At 47.5% G+C, this 23,784-nt stretch overlaps 1 long non-coding RNA gene across 1 annotated transcript in view; it reads right to left on the reverse strand.

The window, feature by feature from the left end:
- LOC146867988 (uncharacterized) overlaps positions 1-16,554 on the reverse strand; it is a 31,553-nt gene extending 14,999 nt beyond the window's left edge. The window contains exon 1 of the long non-coding RNA XR_014966165.1: positions 16,239-16,554. This is a non-coding gene — a long non-coding RNA (uncharacterized LOC146867988). The remainder of the gene's footprint in view (positions 1-16,238) is intronic.
- Positions 16,555-23,784: the final 7,230 nt, after the last annotated feature.

Raw genomic sequence — 23,784 nt, forward strand, 5'->3', positions numbered from 1 at the left:
TCACAAAATCATATTCTCTTAAAATGCACAAGTGGAGTAAGCCCTGAGAGCTGGAACACAGAAGTACAACCGAACATCAGCGGCAAGCTGTTCCAATAGGAAGAGCTGCCTAGATTTATTGTAGCGCTGTGTAATCAAGCAAAGCACCATGAAACTAGTCATCTGTTGAACAAGAAGCCTGTGCAGAGACTGTCTCACGTGCCATGTATAGGGAGATTTGCAGAGGCTGCATCCCAGTCTGACTGCCATATTTGGGACACGTTAAAGTCTATAGGTCCTGCCACTGGTAGGCCAAGATACTAGGCATTACTTCTGTCCTGATTAGAATACACGCACACTTCAACCACCTCTGCTGAGGGAGGAAAAAAGCAAGATTTTCAAGATGAAATGGAATTCCGAGAAGCATGCACACCAAAACATTTTTAGGTCTCGCCTAGCGACGCAGAACGAAAGCGCTGTCGCTAGCGAGATCTATTGTTACCGACTTGCTTTGGAAGACAGGAGATGTGCACGCGCAGGACAGACTGCAATTGTGAACGCGCCCGTGAACACACACGTACAGACACGCGATGTACACACCTCCTGTCCCCCTTCCGTCCTTGCAAGCCTCATGCAATTCACTTTTGTTTTCTTAATGCCACGTGCGCTCAACTCGGGATGTCCTCAAGCCCGGTGAGAGACGCGCTTTTTCTTCTAACAGCCTGTCTATCCTATAACAGCTCTCTGACTGACAGCAGCCAAATTAAAGCAGACCGTTAACATAAATTAGTTCCAGAAAGCTTGAAAACGAACTTCCGCAGTGGACCCCCAACGTAAGTAGCTACAAACCCCGTGGGAGAGATCAGGCGCGCGCCACCCGGCAACCCCTCTTTGTCGATTAATTACTCTGCCACATAACGCTCACCTGCCCAGGGACAGCTCCAGGGCACTGGTCCCCTCTCTCTGAAAGTACGTGCAGACACGCGATGGGCACGCGCATGAATTATTACGACTCAGCCGCTTGCTCCCCCTCTGTGCGCACGCTGTTTGCCTGCTCGCAGTTACTTTCACTTTTGTTGCTGGCTAGTTTACTTTAGCTACGCTCGGCATTTGTACTGTAAATCCAAAACTAGTTATACTTTTCTTGGTTATGCCCACGGTCTACCTGTCCTGCAGGTGGAAGAGGGCCTCGCTGAAAAACATCTCACTTTGTAAAGCCAAAACGATTGACTTTGTCACAATGTGTTACAGTTAAGAGTCACTTGGGTGCACGTTCCTCAAAAGTTCAAGTTCAAGGATCTCTACTATTGGAAGGCTTCGTTGATAATGTATCTTTAGTTCCACAGAAGGTATTTTATTATGTGTCATATAAGTATATACTTGGGTTGAAGCTTCCCCTCGCGGGAGCGCCATGGATCGGACTGGTGACAATTCATGCTCTTTGGCGCACAACGGCGACTCATGCACAACAGTTAAACTGCCGGAAGGGTCCCGCTATGATAGAAATGCCACAAAGCTGAGAACTTCACCGAAGTTTAGTATTATAGGAACGAGGAGCCCATTGGAGCGCATTCATCAGCACAAGAGCCTGAAAAAGCCGTTGCCTGGAACCCCTCATGCATCAGGGTTCCAGAGTGCCAATAGCAAGAACATTCGAAGACAGGGACGTATCAGGTAAGGACCAGTAAATCATTACATAACTATCCATAGTCTACAAAAGACATAAACCAAATCGCATTATGACATATCACATAGTAAGTAACAGACCTTCACCCTTATAAATATTAAACAATGTCAGAATGTACAGAACGGTTTTCACGCTGTATCGTAACAAGCACTGTGAATTGCGTTAGCTGTGCAAGGAGAAGAGATGCGAGAAGCAGTTTCACGGTGTTTAACAAACTTTGGCCTTATGCCGCACAACGTGAGGAGCGAGGGTGATGCGCCATCCAGCTTTTCACACAGCGCTTTCTCTGGCTCTGCTTCACCCGTCAGCACGTGCCCGCCTCTTCCACACCTCAGAGGCTGCTCGCAGAATGCAACCCGTGCAGCTCCGAGGAAACGAAAAGCAACAAGGTCACATCACAGGTTCAGCAACACAAGGGCAACAGAAGGATGTTTCAGAGAACAATTTGGCTGTGGCCTGAAAGCATGAACGTCCTCTGACTGCCAGCCCGCCCCCTCCCCCTTACACACTGACACGCGCACGCACGCCCCATCCGTTCCCCCTGATCAAAGCCGGGAAATTTATGATCCAGTGCCATCCCTTTTCCCTCCGGGATGGGTCTTAATAGCTCTGGGACCGACCGCGCCGAAACCCTTCCCCTCCGGGGCATTCTGTTGCTTTATAGCTCGCTGCCCGAAAGTGATTCCTTATGGCCCCACTCCCTGGCCTCTTCCCTTGAACTTAAACTGATGTCCCCGCTGAGATTCATTCCTACACCCCTTGGCCTCCGCCCACGTCCTCCAAATTTCCCGTACGGCCATACAGACAAAGAAGAAACTACGACACAGATGGAGATCCCGTATGCCATGATCTCAAAGTCGACGGAGGCAGGGTGACGTCTGACAAGGAAAGAACAGGTAAATTAAACAAGCATTTTTCCAAAAGCTGTCTTAATGCAGCAGAATGCAGTGTCTTGCACCAGGTCGTTGTCCAGTTATAATCATGGATGGCAGCCAGACAAACTTGACTAGTATAGTGGTGATTATTCATAGCGTCACATGTGTATGTGGGAAGTGATGTGAGCGGTGTTTGTGTAAAGCAGATTTAAATTTTAAAAAGAAGGAAACAGCCCGAGGCGCCGTTGGGTTCATAGGTCAAGCCCCATCGCAATATACGGTAGGCAAAAAAGGGTCCACAATGTAATTACTCACTGATGTTTACTCCACTGGACATCTATACACTCTATTAAGGTGTAGGAGGGCGCCACAAGTGTTAGCAGAGATAACTGGTTTCGAAATGTCATATGCATCTGACATACTGATAGGCTGTTGCAAAATTGTGCCTTTTTTATTTAATTGTAACTTTTTTATAATCAAATGCTTATTAGCGACTCTTACAGCTGCTTTTTCACCTCGGCCTTCAAAGTTAGCATTACCAACCGCATGAAGACTAACTCTTTCAATCGAATTCTAACAAAACTGAGGTGTTTGTGACGCAAGTCATATTTGAGGTCATTCCGTAAACCTATTTACAATGCCGTTGAACCCCCGTGACGCTTCAAGGACAGCACAGCTTGGGTCGTAGTTTTTTTTACGAATGACATCAGAGCTGTGAAACCTCACTCTAAAACTCCCTGCTGAGAGCGCACGGGTCAATTTGTCTCGACGTGTGAGGTGTTCGATTAGAAACTCGCACATCGGAGATGCAGAGTTTGCAGCTGCGTCCGCCTAATAACGTAGCGCCCATTCAGGGATGTTTTTAAAAGTGCCATCCCGGATCTGGAAATCTGTTCAGGACGGGCACCCGCAATAAAACTCCTACACTTCAGGAGTTCCGGTTCTGATAGTTGAACAGAAACACTTCCGGCGTCACTGTACATATGTTCTGCAGCAGCGGTTGCAGCTAACTTTTATGGAGCAATTCTTCATTTCAAAAATAATGTTCTTTAATGTAACCAGGGGCAGACAGGGGCAGAAAATAGTCCCGGCACCAAAATAAAAGTGGCTCACTTCGTGCATTAGATAACTAAAGATTTCGCATTTGCGAGAGTTTGAGCTATTGGCATTGTAAATGACAATGCCTTTTATTTCTGTGTTTTGAAAAGCTGCAAGCGGTGCGTAAACACGCACTTTGTACTTCTAGTCCTTGCTTATGAGAAGCAAGGCTGGCAGTAAAAGAGGCGCAGTTATTGCAAGCCTTGTATCTTGTAAGCAAGGACTATAAGTACAAAGTGCGCGATCGCAGGTTTTCAAAACACACAAAAAAATGCATTGTCATTTGCAAAGCCAATAGCTCAAACTCTCGCAAATGCGAGACCCTATTGCATTGCAAATGCTTGTTGGTATATGCTTCTAAATACTGGTCAACTTCATAAGTGATAGCACAACCTTTTATCTGCTGGAAGAACTGATTGTGTGAGCCCCATTTGAGTAGCCAAATCTCACTATCCACTTCACCACCAGTGATCAAGACCTACATCTTTGTTTTCATTCATCTTCAAATTGGCAGCCCCCAACCGTAAATGCAAAACAACAGTTGATGGACAGAATGCAGAACAATGTCATACATTCACCCCTATACAGAGATCTGGGCCTAAATTCATCATTTTTTTGCTCACCATGCCATTCCAGTTTGAACCCAGCCATATACAAATCAGTCTTGACACTGTGCTTCATGGGAACAGTCCAGCCGGAACTGCCAAGCCAGGTCCTCCCTGGGCTGGAAACAAGCATCCTAGGACCGATTTCAAGGTTTCACCTCTCTTCAACCAGGATAGCTTGATTCCAGTGGCATGGAGAGCACGGGACCCATGTCTGAGCATACCTGTCCCACTTGGGGTGACAAATGCAAAAAAACAGTTGATGGACAGAATGCAGCACAATGTCATACATTCACCCCAGTACAGAGATCTGGGCCTAAATCGATCATTTTTTTGCTCACCATGCCATTCCAGTTTGAACCCAGCCATATGCAAATCGGTCTTCACCCTGTGCCTCATGGGAACAGTCCAGCCCGAACTGCCAAGCCAGGTCCTCCATGGACTGGAAACAAGCATCCTAGGACCGGTTTTGGGGTTACACCCCTCTTCAGCTAGGATAGCTTGATTCCAGTCGCATGGAGAGCACGGGACACACGTCTGGGCATACCCATCCCACTCGGGGTGACAAATGTAAAAACAACAGTTGATGGACAGAATGCAAAACAATCTCATACATTCACCCCAGTACAGAGATCTGGGCCTAAATCCATTGCTTTTATGCACACCATGCCATTCCAGTTTGAACCCAGCCATATGCATATCAGTCTTGACCCTGTGCCTCATGGGATCAGTCCAGCCCGAACTGCCAAGCCAGGTCCTCCCTAGACTGGAAACAAGCATCCTGGGACAGGTGGCATTGAGAGCACGGGACCCACGTCTGGGCATACCCGTCCCACTCGGGGTGACAAATGCAAAAACAACAATTAATGGATCTCCTTGTGTTTGCTTTGTTCGCCCTAAGTTGGCAGGGTATGCCCAGACGTGGGTCCCTTGCTCACTTTGCCACTGGATTCAAGCTAGCCTGGCTGAAGAGGGCTGTTAGCCCGAAACCGGTCCCAGGATGCTGGTTACCGGTCCAGGGAAGACATGGCTTGGCAGTTCGGGCTGGACTGTTCCTATGAGGCACAGGGTCAAGACTGATTTGCAGAAAGCTGTGTCTAAACTGGGGTGGCAAAGTGAGCTAAAGAATGATGATGGATTCAACCCAGATCTGTGACTGGGGGTGAGTGTTTGAAAAGTTTCAGCACTCCATCTATCATCTCCTTGTGTTTGCTTTGTTCACCTATGTTGGCAGGGTATGCCCAGACGTGGGACACTTGCTCACTTTGCCAATGGATTCAAGTTAGCCTGGCTGAAGAGGGCTGTTGGCCCGAAACCGGTCCCAGGATGCTTGCTTCTGGTCCAGGGAAGACATGGCTTGGCAGTTCAGGCTGTACTGTTCCCATAAGGCACAGGGTCAAGACTGATTTGCATATAGCTGTGTCTAAACTCTAAACTGGGGTGGCAAAGTGGGCTAAAGAATGATGATGGATTCAACCCAGATCTGTGACTGGGGGTGAGTGTTTGAAATGTTTCAGCACTCCATCCATCATCTCCTTGTGTTTGCTTTGTTCGCCCTAAGTTGGCAGGGTATGCCCAGACGTGGGTCCCTTGCTCACTTTGCCAATGGATTCAAGCTAGCCTGGCTGAAGAGGGCTGTTAGCCTGAAACTGGTCCCAGGATGCTTGTTTCCGGTCCAGGGAAGACATGACTTGGCAGCTTGGGCTGGACTGTTCCCATGATGCACAGGGTCAAGGCTGATTTGCATATAGCTGTGTCTGAAATGGGGTGGCAAAGTGAGCTAAAGAATGATGATGGATTCAACCCAGCTCTGTGACTTGGGGTGAGTATCTGAAAAGTTTCAGCACTCCGTCCATCATCTCCTTGTGTTTGCTTTGTTCGCCCTAAGTTGGCAAGGTATGCCCAGACGTGGGTCCCTTGCTCACTTTGCCACTGGATTCAAGCTAGCCTGGCTGAAGAAGGTTGTTAGCCCGAAACCGGTCCCAGGATGCTTGTTTCCGGTCCAGAGCTGGACTGTTCCCATGAGGCACAGGGTCAAGACTGATTTGCATATAGCTGTGTCTGAACTGGGGTGGCAAAGTGAGCTAAAGAATGATGTTGGATTCAACCCAGATCTGTGACTGGGGGTGAGTGTTTGAAAAGTTTCAGCACTCCGTCCATCACCACCTTGTGTTTGCTTTATTCGCCCTAAGTTGGCAGGGTATGCCCAGACGTGGGTCCCTTGCGCACTTTGCAACTGAATTCAAGCTAGCCTGGCTGAAGAGGGCTGTTAGCCAGAAACCGGTCCCAGGATGCTTGCTTTTGGCCCGGGTAAGACATGGCTTGGCAGTTTGGGCTGGACTGCTCCCAAGAGGTACAGGGTCAAGACTGATTTGTATATAGCTGTGTCTGAACTGGGGTGGTAAAGTGAGCTAAAGAATGATGATGGATTCAACCCAGATCTGTGACTGGGGGTGAGTGTTTGAAAAGTTTCAGCACTCCGTCCATCATCTCCTTGTGTTTGCTTTGTTTGCCCTAAGTTGGCAGGTTATTCCCAGATGTGGGTCCCTTGCTCACTTTGCCACTGGATTCAAGCTAGCCTGGTTGAAGAGGGCTGTTAGCCCGAAACCGGTCCCAGGATGCTTGTTTCCAGTCCAGGGAAGACATGGCTTGGCAGTTCGGGCTGGACTGTTCCCATGAGTATTTTCAGCCCAATGAGGAAAGTAAATCTCAATGGTTCCACATATAGATTGAAGAGTATGGGTGAAATGGCCAACCCTACACAAATCGCACATCTGAATGAAATAGTGCCATAAAGACCGCCCAAGTGAGGGTGCTCAAGAAGGACCTAAACATTTAAATGTCAGAGTCTGTTAGGTCCACTGCCAAGACAGCTGATCAGAGTACCAATCTGAAAGCAGAAAACCAAAAGCAGAAGTCCAACAGGGGGGTGTTTGTCCCTGAGGCATGCAACTCATCCAGATTGGCCAATAAGATGGGTTCCACACTATAGTGTGGAAAAAAGGTAACCTGCAATACATCCAGGACCTTGGTATTTCTAGGAATCTTGCAAGCCTGTGGTGAGCCAAATGAGAGGTCCCTCACTGTCAGCTTTTAAATTGGATAGAGTAGGATCGTGGACCTATATTTCATCATGTTGGTTGAATCAAGTCAGATTTCTTGACTAGGGGAGTGATCAGGCCTTCTTTTTACATACATGGGTGCTGCTGGGAGGGACGATGATACATCAGAGAAAGTGACGGTTAATACATGAATCAGTGTAACAGGTAACAATGCCCTACGTGCCAACACTTGGAAACAGATAAGAGGGAGTGGAAAAACAGAGGAATTTCCTGTCCCATTAACTGGCAGTGATATGGGAGAATGGTACAATAAAGTCCTGTTTTTTGCTTAACAAATTGGGGGTCTTCCGACTCAAGCAAGAGCGTTGGCATTTATGTCCTACGTAATTTTGCCATTACTAGGGGGCTTATGGCAAATCAGAGGAAGACAGTTCTTTTTGAATGAGTGGTATTATTGAAAGCTAAGGATTTAGGGTTTTTACATAACTTATCTACAATCCCAGATTTTTACGTGTCTCTTGTAACCATAGAGGTCTATTTCCCGTTGACCTCTGGATTGCTGGAATACCAGTGGGTGGTAGACAGTGCTTAATTTGTAAAACGCATAAGTGCCAGGCCTTTTGTCAGGAGGCCACTTCAGCTTGCACCAAACATTGCCCCAGCCATGCTGTCAATGATTATAACAACACAACTACTAGCCATCACACTTCTACAAGTGTGACAATTTGGATTATTCCAGGCCCCTAAAGCTATAACAATGCTTGGGCAGCCAGTAATAGTCATTTAGAATGTAAATAGAATTAAAAATGAACCGTTTTTTGTGGTCATCTCTAGATTAGCCAGACAGTGCCACCTTGTGGCAGACTGTCACAAGTGCCGGTGTTGACAATTGAGTACTGTTGCTGAGCACCGGAAAACACCAGCTCAAATTAAGCACTGGTGGTAGGGGAACATTGATCCCTTTCTTCAGAAGTCTCTACATGCCCAGGAATCAAGCTAGGCTTGCTGTTAATTAACAGTTCATTAGTTGCCAATCTGCTCTAGCCTCGAATATCTGCAGGTCAGAGCTCCTCTTCTGAACGCACCTGCTGTTGGATGCTGAGCCGTTACTCTACGTTCCTAATTGCTGCAACCCAACTATTTTCTAGTCTTGTTTGTTCACTGATGTGCACTGAATGATAGTCACACACCCCTGCTGCAGATTCATGTGCCCTGCAATCCTAGACAGAAAGATAATGATTATTCCCACAGAGATGACACCTCCCGACAACTGGAAGTCATCCTCAAGACCCATTAGGGTGCCAGTGTCCAATCTTCTGAAGCCAGTGGCCTACTCCCTGGTACACAGACAGACAATGCAAGCGATATACCTTTTGATAGTTATACCATCGATCATCATCCATGGTTTTGAAGCAACCTCTGCAACACGCGGCAGCTCTTCCTTTAAAGCCGCAGGGTGTACTGGCAGAGGTGCATGCAGGCACCAGAGATGCACGGCGGGAGTCGCAATAATACGCTTCCTCTGCACAGGCAAATGTAAAACCCAGGGAATGACTTTCCAGGAGATATGGCACATGGTGACAGAATGGATCCCCTTACAATGCTCAGCCTGAGGCTCTGAACTGCCTGCCAAATTTCTTAATTTTCACTGAGGGCTTACTTTCCCATTTTGTGCAGCGGTAGGCTCAGAGTTTTCCTTGAGCAGGGTATGTTCTGAACTCATAAGGCCTGTTTCTTGTACTTTCTACCTGCTCCATAGTTAGATATTCTAGCCTGTTCAATGCCCCGTACCGGCCTTCTGATTCCTGCTTGTCTCTGACTCTGTCTCTTGGCTTCAATCTCGCTTTGTGGTTCTTTCTCACAAACCAACACTCACTTTTCTTGGGGATGGCATTCTATTCACAATCAGAACCTCTCCTTCTCTCATTAAAGTTGCTGCCCAGACCCTTGAAATCAGCCTAAAACGTCCTGGCCCCCTGCCGTTATGCTAGAGAGTCCTCGTGCAGAGTCAGATGGCGGCGGTCTACGCGCGTCTGATCCTTGTAAGGTGCTCCTCTGCCGCCTCAAAGGACCAGAGTGAGCAGTAAACGTGAACAGTTACCAAGCCAATCATCTTAGACATTGCCCTTGACACGGTATCTACCCACAGCCAAAGAAGCTCTGCATTAAGAGCTGCCTGAGGTATACACAACAAACACATGCATTGAAGCCCAACCCTGAGAAACCGCACTCCACAAAGGACCAGGGTAAGCAGAAGTCAATACATTGCACCAGCCTCCTGCTCTTGGGAATTCCCACTCTATCAGCTATGGGGTGAACTCAGGACTGTCATCTTGTCAACAGTGGAATTTGCTGCCCCTCTCACTGCGGGCTATAGTTCAGGAAAGCCCTGCAGACCATTCACTCTGCATCGCGTTAGAAGGGCGGCATGGGGGTATTACTCTGCAGACTTAGTGCCCGGACAGTCCACTGAGTAGCTGTGCACGTTATAGACCGCTTATTCATTCATTCATCTACTCAGAGTCAGCGAAGCAATGATTCACGCAATTGCCTGCTCCATCAAGAATGAGAACATGTCGAATTTACTAGTGTGTACCCCCAGCACTGAATGAAGGAGCAGCGAGTGAGCGTCCTAAAGTGGGTAGTTTCCGCCACAATCGCCATGTAGCATTGCTCATAGACGTGCTTACCTCTGAGGTGGAACAGAGTCATTACATTTAGTTCGGTACTGTCTTCTACAAACCATCAAAATGGGGAATACGCATAGCACTCTGCACTTTCCTTTAAATCAATGGCAATCTGCAGTGCACCCTGTCCAACAAAGTTCACTTGAATTTTTGCTCGATCATTGAAGGGACATTTGGAGGGGCAACATTGGAATTCATAGAGGGGTCTGCCCGACAAACTCGCAGGCCCCTCCATTTACATGTCAGAATTTGAGATTTGAGACAGCAGAGTTTCAATTCGGCTCGCCATTACTTGAGTTGAAGGGCAGGACTGGCGTAACGAAACGTGAGGGGGCCCTATGGCAAAGTACAGGGGGCCCCCTCCGGAGACACGGAAGAGCTCTCGGGCCAGAGTACTGCACTGCGGGGCTGCGGGGGGCTTTCTTTGTTACGCCACTGCACTGGGCGTTTTCCCGTGGGCAGGAAGGGTGGGGGCAGTTTTCCAGCGGCCCCCTGTAACAAAAGCGGCAGCAGATCTGCTTCTCACTATCACCCTTCCTCCCAGGGACCGGTCCAGCAACATTTCCAGGGCTGGTTTGTGTTCCCATGCCGGCCCTGTTGATTTGACCCTTCACCTGATGGCCCGCCTGTCATTGGGCCACCAGTTTCAGTGACGATCGCCCTGCCATATTCAGGGTTGGGTAACAATCACTCATTTTCTCTGCCCAAGGCTGACATAGGCAAGGAAAATTCACAGGGGCTCCCATGCAGAGTGAGAATGCCGCTGCCCGCGTCCCAAGCAGTGGGACATCAGCAGGGCAGCACTCTAGTGGCCGCCCGTCGGAGCCTTTCCCCTTGCTGCCTCGCGCGCGAGGCTACGCCCACTAGGGTTATGACCCCCAATAGTGTGGAGCTGGAGGCGGGCCGTTGGGGGCGGGGGGCGCGGCTTGCCCCCCTACTTAGGAGGCCCTCTCGCCCAGTTCCTCCTCCTCAAAATCTAGGGAAGACCTGTCTGATTGCGCGCTGGGGATTGCGGATGTGACCCTCAATACAGCACTGGAGCTACGGATTCGCAGATCAAAAACAGACCAGGCGGGGAGGGGGAAGACGGTGGTGTTACAGACCCTAGGGGACAACAGGTACTGCCCGGTTCACTTGGTCAGGGAATACCTGGCTCTGCGTCCAGTATCTCCTGGTCCCTTTCTGGTTCATGCGGACGGATCCCCCCTTACCAAATTTCAGTTCGAGCGTCTACTGGGAGCTTCGCTGGCTAGAGCCGGTCTAGCGGGGTGCGGGCGCAGGTTCTCCTCGCACTCCTTTAGGATTGGTGCTGCTACTTCTGCGGCCAAAGCCGGCCTGGGCCCGGAAGGAGTAAAAGGGGTGGGCCGCTGGGAATCGGACTGTTTTAAGAAGTATGTCCGTCCGTAATGCTGTGGTGCAGCCCTGATCTTTGTTCCCGCCCCGGGTTTTTTGGTCCATTATGATGAACGTGTCGTTTTTTGTGTGTGTAATAAAGATACGATGACCTAAAAGCCGTCTCATCGCTTTATTGACAGGTCCCCAGGTCTGGTTGGTAGGCCATTCCTACATCACGAGGCTGGAACGCTGGGCAGCACACAGGAACTGGTCGCAGAACTTTGCTACTACACAGCTTGTGTGGTTGGGTTCCCCGGGCATGAAATGGAGTGAAGCCCGCGGCACAATTGAGCAGCGCCTGGCAGTTGTAGGGGTCCTGCCCTCTGTTATCATCTTGCACTTGGGGGGTAATGACCTGGTTGCCAGGGGGAGGAGGGCTCTGCTCCTGTCGATGCAAACTGACTTGCAGGCCATTAGCCAAGCCGGGGGGTCATGCGAGGTCTGGTGGTCTGAAATCGTCCCCCGCAGGGTTTGGAGAGGGGCTAGGTCCCCGGCGGCGGTAGAGCGGTCCCGTAGGAGGCTTAATAGGTCCATGCAGAAATTCATGGAGCGCAGGGGCATGGGCTTCATCAGACATGCTTTGATCCAGGAGAAGGTTGAGGGGTATTATGAGGCTGACGGGGTGCACCTGTCCAGGGTAGGGATGGACATGTTCCTGCTTGACGTACAAGAGGCACTGGCTAGCAAGGGACATCAGTAACACTTGTTAGGAGAGGGGGGCTCTGGCAGCGACGGTAGCCTCCCCAGAGCTGTGGCGGAGTTACAGGGCGATCTGGATGCAGACGGGTACAGTAAGGGTACCTCTGCGACAGGCGGTACAGTAAGGGTACCCCTGTCCGGCACAGTAAGGGTGCCCGAGCCAAGGTCCAGGAGCCGAAGGGGGTTCTGGGAAGACCGCGACGGCGCCCCGTTAGTCCTTCGGGCGGTTGGGGGGCCTGACCAACCGGGGGTGTGCCACAACACGCTCCGCCCCTGTCGGAAGGGGCGGGAGTAGGAGACAGATCACGTGACCCAGTGGATGATCTGTAAATAATTATGTGCCACACTGCCGGGCATCGACCCACCGTGTGTGCGGGCTCACCAGGCGGGCGGAGCAGCAAGGGGCTGCCTGCCCTGGATCGCCCGTAAGATAACCCAATTTTATTATCATACTGTGTTGTATGAAATAAACCTGCAGCAGTTCTTCACCCACAAATAAAGTGTCAGTGTAATCTTTGGGTGACGTCTGTGTATGCGTGTTGACTGAAGCGGATGACGGTGTGGTCACTATGCCGCTGCCCGCGTCCCAAGCAGTGGGACATCAGCAGGGCAGCACTCTAGTGGCCGCCCGTCGGAGCCTTCCCCCTTGCTGCCTCGCGCGCGAGGCTACGCCCACTAGGGTTATGACCCCCTATAGTGTGGAGCTGGAGGCGGGCCGTTGGGGGCGGGGGGCGCGGCTTGCCCCCCTACTTAGGAGGCCCTCTCGCCCAGTTCCTCCTCTGTTCCCTGCGCGCCGCTCCAGCCGGGACACGCGTTATCCCACCCTTTCCACTTACCCCACGTGTCAGGCACAGCGCGTTATTGGAATGTTTTAATGTTTTCTTTTTTGCGTTGCAGGCGGAGTTACAGGGCGATCTGGATGCAGACGGGTACAGTAAGGGTACCTCTGCGACAGGCGGTACAGTAAGGGTACCCCTGTCCGGCACAGTAAGGGTGCCCGAGCCAAGGTCCAGGAGCCGAAGGGGGTTCTGGGAAGACCGCGACGGCGCCCCGTTAGTCCTTCGGGCGGTTGGGGGGCCTGACCAACCGGGGGTGTGCCACAACACGCTCCGCCCCTGTCGGAAGGGGCGGGAGTAGGAGACAGATCACGTGACCCAGTGGATGATCTGTAAATAATTATGTGCCACACTGCCGGGCATCGACCCACCGTGTGTGCGGGCTCACCAGGCGGGCGGAGCAGCAAGGGGCTGCCTGCCCTGGATTGTCCGTAAGATAACCCAATTTTATTATCATACTGTGTTGTATGAAATAAACCTGCAGCAGTTCTTCACCCACAAATAAAGTGTCAGTGTAATCTTTGGGTGACGTCTGTGTATGCGTGTTGACTGAAGCGGATGACGGTGTGGTCACTAAACTCCTTGCATGTTAGGACCATTGCTTATTAGGTCTCGCCTGACCCAGCGCATGCGCTGGTCTGGCGAGACTTATTGAGAGGGCTCCAAAAAGTGCTACCAGGCCAGCCTAGAGCTACAGTGCACTTGCGCGGGCGCGCGCGCCGCGCTTTACCGCGATTACTTTCACTTTCGCGGCCGCACGGCCGCTTGGCATAGCCAATAGGTCTCGCTTTTGGGACCTTATGAGTATTTAGTTATGCAACTGTTGCATGGCTAAACACTTATAAGGTCCCAAAGGCGAGACCTATTAGCTATGCCAATGCTTGTTTATTTTAGTAAAACAAACTCCTGCTTTTAGAGTTTGCTTCACTAAAACAAAAAAGGTATGCTGAGCAGGGCCAAAAAACTCAGGCATTCACTTGGCACACTTCTCTTCCTTCACTACACCTGGTGCACCAGTGAATGCTCAGAAGGAAGAGATCTTATAATGTGGCGGATAGTTTTCCACCAGGGGAGTGGAGACCAACACCTTCCCTGACCTGATGGTCTGGCAGGCCACACCATATCTAAATAAGGCTTAAGTGATTTTAGGCTATATTATGGTAGATTTATTACACATCAACTTTCCATCTGAGCATTTTCACAGCTTTTTTGCATTTACATAAACATTCTATAAATTCTACTTTAACTGCTGAAACATTTGTAGGAATCATAAATGAATAGCAAAACATGGGCGAGTGATTAAGACCAGAGTTCAAAAACCCTCAATGACCCACGGAGAGTGATCCTAGACGGCCAAGCAAACCTAGATGAACAGTTAAAGAGGAAGGAAAGATACATGGATCCAACACATGCATCCTTCCATGAACTTTGTTAAATCAAAGGTTGTCACAAGAAGTTTGCAGAAGTTTGGGAAAAATGGAAGATGTAAACTCTAACCACCACTGGGTGGGATGGCTCAGGTGTGGCTTAAATATCTGGGGCACTCCATACATGAAATGATCATTGGTTGCATACCAAGGCAAGCGTACTAAGGGGGTGAAATTAGATCAAAAACATGTACCTGGAGCATGTCCTGGATTAGATTATGCATTGGCTTCTACCTGAAAGGTTAATAAAAATATTTTAAATTGAAAGCCATGGTTTGGAGAGCACTAGGTGATGGCCCTATCTCGTCAATCGTGCAAAGTACTCTTCTGGTATAACTCTGTTGTATATTAGCTCTGTATCATTTTCAGGTACAGTGTCATAAACTGAAGAATCTAAACAGTTTCTCAGTATGCTGCTATGTTTACATTTTTCAAAATTGATTCTACCTAGATGAGTGATGGTAGCAGCATGCTGGAAAGAATGAGACAGACAATTTAGGGACGATCTCTGTAGGAAAGCAGCAGGTAATGGTAAGTCTTTCTTTCACAAACTTCTTTGTGAGCTTTAAAAAGGCCCTTACATTCTTAAGAGCATGCAATGACAATATAGTCAATTCCTGGTGACTTTAGACCATGTATAACCAATGGATACCTATGGTCTATCCATTATCTTCTTGGTGAACTTTCAGGGGCCCTTAAATCCCTATCAAACTGCAATAAAAACGTAATCAAATCCTGATTACTCGAGACCGAACATGTATCATCCATGGACGCTCATTGTTTTCCATGGACATAAAATCTAATGTGCCATTTATGATTTACACATCCATTTACTTTCTAGGTCTAGGTGACAATGGGCATATTGTTAATCAGTTTTAGCTCTAAAGCCTTTTCTTAAGGACTCCCAAATTTGCATCCCATGGGCCACCGATGACCTTAGAATGAATATGATTGAGAATAGAGCCAAAACATTGTACTAACATATTTAAAAGCATCAATTTCCAAACATCAAATATCATAATCTGGTACTAGCCCAAGTTTTATAAGGGTTGAGACAGACGGCAAAGTCCGTAAGCTGAAAAAAAGTGTAATTTTAAAGGAATTGGGGGGCATATTATCAAGAAACTGCGTTAAAATTATAGCTGCTTTAGCGGCAGAAAACTGCTGCTAAAGCGGCGATAATGGGCTTGATAATATGCCGCAGAGAAATCAAATGGAAGCCCATGTTGACACCAGAACATGGGCTTCTATGGGAATTCTCACAGGCATATTATGAAGCCCATTATCGCTGCTTTAGCGGCAGTTTTCTGCCGCTAAAGCGGCGATAATTTTAACGCTGTTTCTTGATAATAAGCCCCTGGGTTTTCATGGAAGGACAGAGCAAAGAGGACAATTAGAAAATAGCAGGAGTACACAACTTGTGCAGCTGATGATCTACATTATAGAAGGTGTTTGGGGTTGCAAGGACTCCAGTTAACTAGAAGAAGATCAAATGACACTCCTCTCACTACGTTTGCCACTTATGCTTTGGTGGGGATCTGCAAGGTAGACCCCCTGGAGTTTGGCCATGTCTAAAAAGCAAGATGGTGGCATTGATTGCAATGAATAGTGTACACACAAGCAGCTAACATAAGCACCACTGCATCAACTTGTAATGTTTTGCCAATGTGGACCATTTGTGATATTATAAAAGCTGTCAAGAAAGTAATAACCAGGTATTCATATAGCATGGATAGAACTGTAGGGTATCAGACTGTTCTTTTAAAGCGACATGTTTCAAACCTTAGATATACAACCAAGTTAGGAATCATGAAAGTATGTCTTTCGAAATACCACAGGGTGTATGAGAACATTACTTATTTCGAGTGCCTACTCTACAGGTATTTACCTCCAATAGGAAACCAAAATCACCAGGTGAGGGCCAAGTTATGGATCCTCTCAGAAAGGACTGTATGTTCTTGCATAGATCTGTGTCTGCTTGGACTTGGAGAGTGGTAGCGTTTCTCTTGAATTTCTTGATGATCATGCTTGGTGTGGTCACCATGGCTGGAGTGAGGACCAGGGCTCTTGGAATGACCCGGGCTGCAGTGACGATCATGGCTGGAGTGACGACCATGACTGGAATGACGACTGTGGCTAGAGTGATGACCAGGACTGGTATGATGACTATGGCTAGAGCGACGCCTAAGGCTCGCGTGATGACCAGGGCTAGAAGGAAGGCAAGGACTAGAGTGGCGGCTAGGGCTGGAGTGATGACTATGGCTGGAGTGGTAGCCAATGCTTGAGTGGTGACCAGGGCTCTCGGAATGACCCGGGCTGCAGTGACGATCATGGCTGGAGTGACGACCATGACTGGAATGACGACTGTGGCTGGAGTGATGTCCAGGACTGGTATGACTATGGCTAGAATGACGTCTACGGCTTGCGTTATGACCAGGGCTGGAGGGAAGGCAAGGGCTAGAGTGGCGGCTAGGGCTGGAGTGATGACTATGGCTGAAGTGAGGGCCAGGGCTTGAGTGACGGCTACGGCTTTTGTGATGACCCGGACTAGAGTGACGTTTATGACTCGAGTGATGATCAGGGCTGGAGTGGCGACTATGGCTGGAATGACGGGCAGCACTAGAGTGACGACTGTGGCTTGAGTGGTGACCAGGGCTGGTGGAAAGCGAAGGGCTAGAGTGTCGACTATGACTGGAATGATGACCAGGGCTGGTGGAAAGCGAAGGGCTAGAGTGTCGACTATGACTGGAATGATGACCAGGGCTGGTGGAAAACGAAGGGCTAGAGTGTCGACTATGACTGGAATGATGACCAGGGCTGGAACTTTGAGTGGAGTGATGGCCAGGGCTAGAGTGATGACCATGGCTAGAGTGATGGGCAGCACTTGAGTGAGGTCTGTTGCTGGATTGACGCCTACGACTGAAGTGATGACCAGAGCTGGGTGGAGGACAAGGACTGGAGTGACGGCTGTGGCTGGCTTGAAGGACGGGGCTTGAGTGACGGCTGTGGCTGGAGTGATCTCCAGGGCTCGAGTGATGACCGGGGCTGGCATGGCGACTACGGCTGTGGTGACGTTCAGGACTTGTACTACCAATAGGGCTGCCATGTCTTGAATGATGACCATGAGTACCATGTGAGGAGCGTTGGCCATGCGGGGAGGGAGGACTAGGAGAACCATGAAGAGAAATACGGGCACTCTTACGTTCAGAAGATTTATGGCGTCCTTGTTTAAGGCAGGGCTTGGGTAGAACATGGGGCTGATGGTCTTGCCCTTTCTCATGACTCGGACGGTCTTGTCCTCTCTCATGACTTGGGTGTTTTGAATATTTTATCAGTTTCCAAAGACCAGCCTCTACATGCTCTCTAGAACGAAGTGGGCGTCTGCACTCATTCACAGGATCTGTAGATATGTCTGCAATGTCCAGCGCCCTTCTCACGGTGAAAGTTGAGTGTGTAGCCATGATGAGCTATAAAAAGAAAAGATAAACCCCAGGAGTGAGTCTGCTGTAAATCTTGCTAACATGTTACAAAGAACTAAAACAGAAAACTTGAAGATGGATGTGGAAGCAACTCAGAGGTGAACTGATATACAGTAAAATCGAGACATTACTCGATTTAAAGACTCAAAGACAAGAAAATTAAACAGAATTTACTCAGTTTACTACCAGACCATCCGGCATGCCTTTCATGTGACTGACAATTGTGTAGTACTGGGGGTGTCATATTCAAATTATAGACAGGTAGCATGAACAAGATAATCAAACATCCCCATATGAATGCCTTAATAGCATTGTACATCACATCAGCTATGCTTTTATGTACCTCCAAGAGTGGTGTCGATATGTTTTTTACTTCAACCAACAAACTAAACAATTAGTTTTATCTTTGATCTCATTACTATTAAAATATACACTTTACATTTTTTGTATCTAAAGATCTATACATCACATATAAAATTGACATCATCACATCAATCCAGAGAATACATATGGATATCATTTCATTGTTCTACACACCCAGCTATTACAATACACAGCAATGCACATTTGATAAACAATCACCGTAAAAAGGATTACAAACAGATAAAATAGAGCAACAATAAAGTATTGAAAATGAGAAGGTATCATAATACATCCCAAATATGAGTATACTTCTCCCTTAAATGTAATATTGCAGAAAATGCAGCTTTGTAAAACCAAGCTACCAATTCAGTAAAAGATTGTGAAGGATCATAAAATAATTCAAGCTTCAACTCTTAATTTTAATTCCAAACGCCTTCCACAAATAGTTCTCAATTGGGAAAACGATACTGAATCAGACAGTAAGTATTGTAACATAGCTACAGGACATACTGTCATCGGCCCAACAGTTCCCCAGGTAGGAACAAATAAATTACAATCTGCATTCAGACTGTGAAATATCAAGAAATTAGTATTCTGTATTAAAATTACGGCTCCCAGTTTTCAGTTTTTACACATTTTTGCAGATAAATACAGACAAAAAATTACTCATTTTCCTATCTGTATTTATTTTTAAATATAGAAAAATACGGAAAATAGGCCTTGTTTGGATGATTTTTTTCTACTGTCGATCATGAGTGCCAGGTCAGTAGGTGCACAGATTCAGAGGTAGGAGACATTAAAAAAGACAATAGATTTTCTGATTAAGCTTAATTAATTGCAGGTGTACAGTTATTTATGCTATTCTACTATTCAAGTGTTTTCTGATAACGCTGTTGCACTGTCTGCTGCTGAAACCTAAATGCGAGCATACATTTATCAGTTAAATAAATGTGGAAAAATACCTATTACCGCTTCATTTATACAGAAAATACAAAATAAAAATTGAATAATTACAGAAAATATTTGCTAAAAATAAATATGGATAAATACAGATGGAAATGTCCAAAAAATAAATACCATAAAACCGTAAGCCCTCATTAAAATGTATCGACAATATTTCAGCTTTTGAATTGATTTGAATCAAGCCTTCCCCAGGAAACTCTAGGACTACTTAAAAAGTTTCAATCTCTGTAATTCAGCTTCTACTCCTAGTAAATTTAAACTACTACCACGTACTATAGATGCCACTTTTTCATTTAAATATTTTTAATTTTTAATTGTTTACTTTGTTATTGTTGCTGTATTTTTTGCTAATAATACATTGTCAAACAGTGATCCTAGACCCTATCTGGGCCTGGTGAATGCGTATAAAACTGCAAATAAAATATTTCCATTAAAAGCATTTAACAGTGTGGTTAACAAAAGCATAGATAGATCCTTTTACACCTGTGGCTTCTTAAAATTCTGTATCTGCAAACTCATTGGATGAAGTGATAATCTTGTCCCGAAATATTGTGTTTATTTGGGTGAGAATTATTGCTGATTGGAGATGCTTGCAAATGGAATTGTTATACTATCAAAAACACTGCTGGTCATTTTAAAGATTCCGTGAAGTATCCTTGTATCAAAAAGTAGCCTTCGAGTTATCTGGGCGGAACCTGCATTATAAATATACACCATCAATAGTTGTGAAATTAGAAGATAAACTCCCAGTGCAATTTCCATTCTGTGAAATATAGGGCCGTCTTGCCTATATGAATAGGCTCATATTTATCAATATTCCATGCAACGCAGCAAGCCAACTTGCTGCACTGCGTGAAAGGGCAGGAATGCACTGTATTTAACATTATATGGTGTATTCATGCTCTCTACCTGCACTGGTGCACAAACTGCTGCCTAGCGCCAGCGTAGACACCCTTGCACCATGGTGCAAGGGTGCCTGTGTTGTTTGCAGGAGGGTTTTTTTTTGCAGAAAGGTATACCTTCCTTCACGAAAACAATCCTCAGAGGCATTTTCCTCTTTCTAATTGTGCTGAAGGATGCAGGATACTCAGAAAGAGGAAACTACTAAGCGAAATAAAGATATTTGTTCTTCTTGTGCGGAGGCATAGCATTCTGACGTATTTCCAGCTAACCAGTGTTGTTAAATCAGGAAATGTGTCAGAGTGGATGGGTGGATGCGTGGAAACACCCACACTCCAACCATGGCATGCCTCCCTGCTACAGAGTAAGGCAAGGCAGCGATTTGCACTACCTTGCATTACTCTAGATTTATCAAACCAAGCAGAGGATTGATAAATCTCATTTAGGTTTTGCGGCACCCTTGCTTCCCTTGCATGGTGCAAAGGTGATGCAAAACCCTAATATATATGGGCCTGTTTTCCTACCAAAACTGCATGTGTGCCTTGAGTTTGGCCTCCTTTACCAAATTTATAAAAAAGTGTAGTTGATCCTAAATCCAGGAAAAGGTGTCTTTTGGGATTGGATTTTCAAGGCATCCATTGTGATCAATTATGAAAGAGTAGTTTGGGGGGCGTGGCCAGGCCGAGCACCAAGATGGCCACTCTATCGTGAAGCTCTGGAGCCACCGCAACCTTATCACAGCCTTTCTACTGCTCCCTGGTGTCCTCTCGGCGGTGTTTGGGCTCGGAGATGCCCCCTGACTCGCTGAGGGACCGGGTAGGCTAACTGGTGAACTGGGCACTTTTACGGAGACACAGTTGCCCACCCTGTCTGCACCCTGATACGGCCCTCCGAGGCCGTGCGAAGACAGGGGTTGCGTGCGAGCTGAGGGCGGGGCTGCGCACGAGTGGGGCTGTGGGTCTGCAACTGAGGCCAGGGTGGCAGCACGGCCCTGGGACGCAGTGGAATATGGAGCACTCCATTATCTGGATTGCCGATTGACAGGCGGGCTGCGGCGGTGAGTGCCTCTCACTATACGGGTTGCTGCTTTCCCTTGCCTTGGCCGGGCTGGGCCTGATGAATAGCGCTGCCTGCAAGGAATTGGGAGATGCAGCAGTGATATATACCTTGCGGCGGGCTCTCCCCCGCTGATATTGATTGAAGATTGCCTGCACTCCCCTTTATGAATCCTCATCGCATTATTTATCACGGCTGAGAGAAGCTGTGTCCATTCCCATTTGCCACCTGGAGGGCTTGGGAACCCTGGTGACTACAAGCCTCTAGGGAAGAATCACTGGGCTGGCATTGTGATATTTTTAGCAACGCTCAAAGACTGGTTCGAAGGCTTGCACTGTACCACAACCTTTTTAGACGCTGGCTCCTGGGACTATACTACCCACTCTCTTTAAAAGCTTGGGAACATTCTACTGCCTTATATTATGCAGCACATTATACAGCACATTTCTCCCTCGCATGTGGTGTTCGCACTCCTATCTTGAGTTGTAGCTCTCCCCACTAAGCAATGGGATGCAGTGACTCTAAGCAGCGCCAGCTCTCCTTCGAAGAGGCCAAGACGCCTCAATGTGAGGAGAGTGATGGTCCTCCACGTGGAGACCCTCTGGGTCATGCTGAGTCAAAGCACCCTCCTGCAGATGGCACTGCAGCCATTATGGTGGAGCTGCAAGACGATTTTAAAGCCATCGATGTGAGATTTGACTCATTGGCTGCCCATCGGGATGACATGCGTGGCCGCATTGACTGGCATGAGACCCGCATTGAGGCTGCCAATCAGCGCCTATCTGAGATGGAAGATGCCCACTCTGCTGTTGCCAAGAGATTAAAACACACTGAGCAACTTCTCAAAATGATGGCCGCTAAGGCAGAGAATTTGGATGCGCGGTCACGCCGGAATAATGCAATGCTTTATCCAGCGCAATTACACATTCACCTAAATTGCAAAAACCATGTTTTTTACTCACCCGCTGAGGCGGCCAACTTTTGGAGACAGCATCGACCCATCTCTGTTTCCCATGCTGATGGAGGGACAGCTGCCTCCCCACATTCACTCCCCGCAGATCCGTGAACACTAAACAATGCTGTAACCATTCAGTTTTTCCTATTTTTCATCTCTTTTTTTATCGCTGGACTGGTTACCACTTTTCATTTTAGAGGACTACTGATTGACACTGTGCTCCAATGTTGTAAAATGTTGGATCCTATACCGTGTCCTTTTAGTATTTTAATACAATTGGCTGTACGTGTTTTCACCAAAACTTGAGAGCGTTTTCTGGCGGTCTCCTTTGAGCGTTGACTCCTCTCTAGGTGATCTCCTACTGTTTGACAGGAAAATGATGGGATTCGCCAGCGACTGGTTGGTTTGTTTATCCGATGTAGGTGGGGGGTGGAGGGTATTGGGCTGTTATGTGTTTCATGTTTAATGATAGTTTTATACAGGGCACTGCTTATGCTATAGAGTGCCTTTTGGCCCCTCTGTACACAGTTTCACGTTCACACATCTATCCATGGTCCAGATGACATCGCCAATTAAGAGTCCTGGGATGATGGAGCGGAAATGTATGTCATGGAATGTGGGAGGACTGTCCAACCCTCGAAAGGGACGACAGGTGCTATCTTACCTTGCCTGACATGCTGCCCAAGTGGCAGTTTTACAAGAGACTCACTATATCCGGAACTCAACCAATCGGTTTGCGTCCAATTGGGAAGATAATCTTTTTTTGCACACTATAGTGCTTACTCTAGCGGGGTGTGTATCTTAGTCTACAAAGCAGTACCATTTCAAGTGCAAAAGGTGGTTGCGGACTCTGAAGGCCAATATCTACTAGTGAACGGCATCCTTGGGACAGAGAGCCTGCTCCTGGTTAACATTTATGCCCCAAATGTAGAAACATCAGAGTTTTTCCCTAATATATCCACACATATCTCTCAACTTTCCGTTGACACTATTTTAATGGGCGGGGATTTCAATCTTACATTGTACCCAACTCTAGACACAATGGGCTCTGGACTGGACATCAAACCTCACTCTGTGAAGGCACTCGCTACTCTCTTACAATCCTTTCTTCTCTCGGATGCTTGGCGTACTCAACATTCCCTTGATAAGGAATTTTATTTCTACTCAGCCCCACATGGGACCTAGTCACGTATAGATCATTGGTATCTTTCCCCTAACCTTTTGTTAAATGTTCACTCTATTGAGCATCTTCCCCGTACCCTATTGGACCACTCGGCGGTACTGTTAACCCTCTCTATTCCCAGTGCCACACGATCCTGCGCACCCTGGCGCTTCTCAGCGGAGGCTCTGCTGGATAGCGTGTTCAGAAACTAGATCAGAGATGCCATAGTGGGATACTTTCAGCTAAACACTGGCTTGGCGTCCAGCTATGTCACTTTTTGGGAGGCATTTAAAAGTTGCATCTGGGGAATATGTTTAGCTAAACAGCCTGGGGTGCTTCGTTCCAGCTGCCAGGAACTCGAGACTATCGAACAGGCATTGAAAGACCTTGCTGCACGTGCTTTGATAGACAACCCCCGCCTTCGTTGCACCAGAGGGCGAAATACCTGGCAGAGTTTCAAGAACTCGCTGCTCGCGAGGTCAACTAGCTACTACACCCTTAATATCAATCCTCTTTCATTACACAGCTTCAAATAGGCAACAGTACGTCGATTACA

This window comes from Triturus cristatus, chromosome 1_2 (assembly GCF_964204655.1).
Source record: "Triturus cristatus chromosome 1_2, aTriCri1.1, whole genome shotgun sequence".
Classification (NCBI taxonomy): Eukaryota; Metazoa; Chordata; class Amphibia; order Caudata; family Salamandridae; genus Triturus; species Triturus cristatus.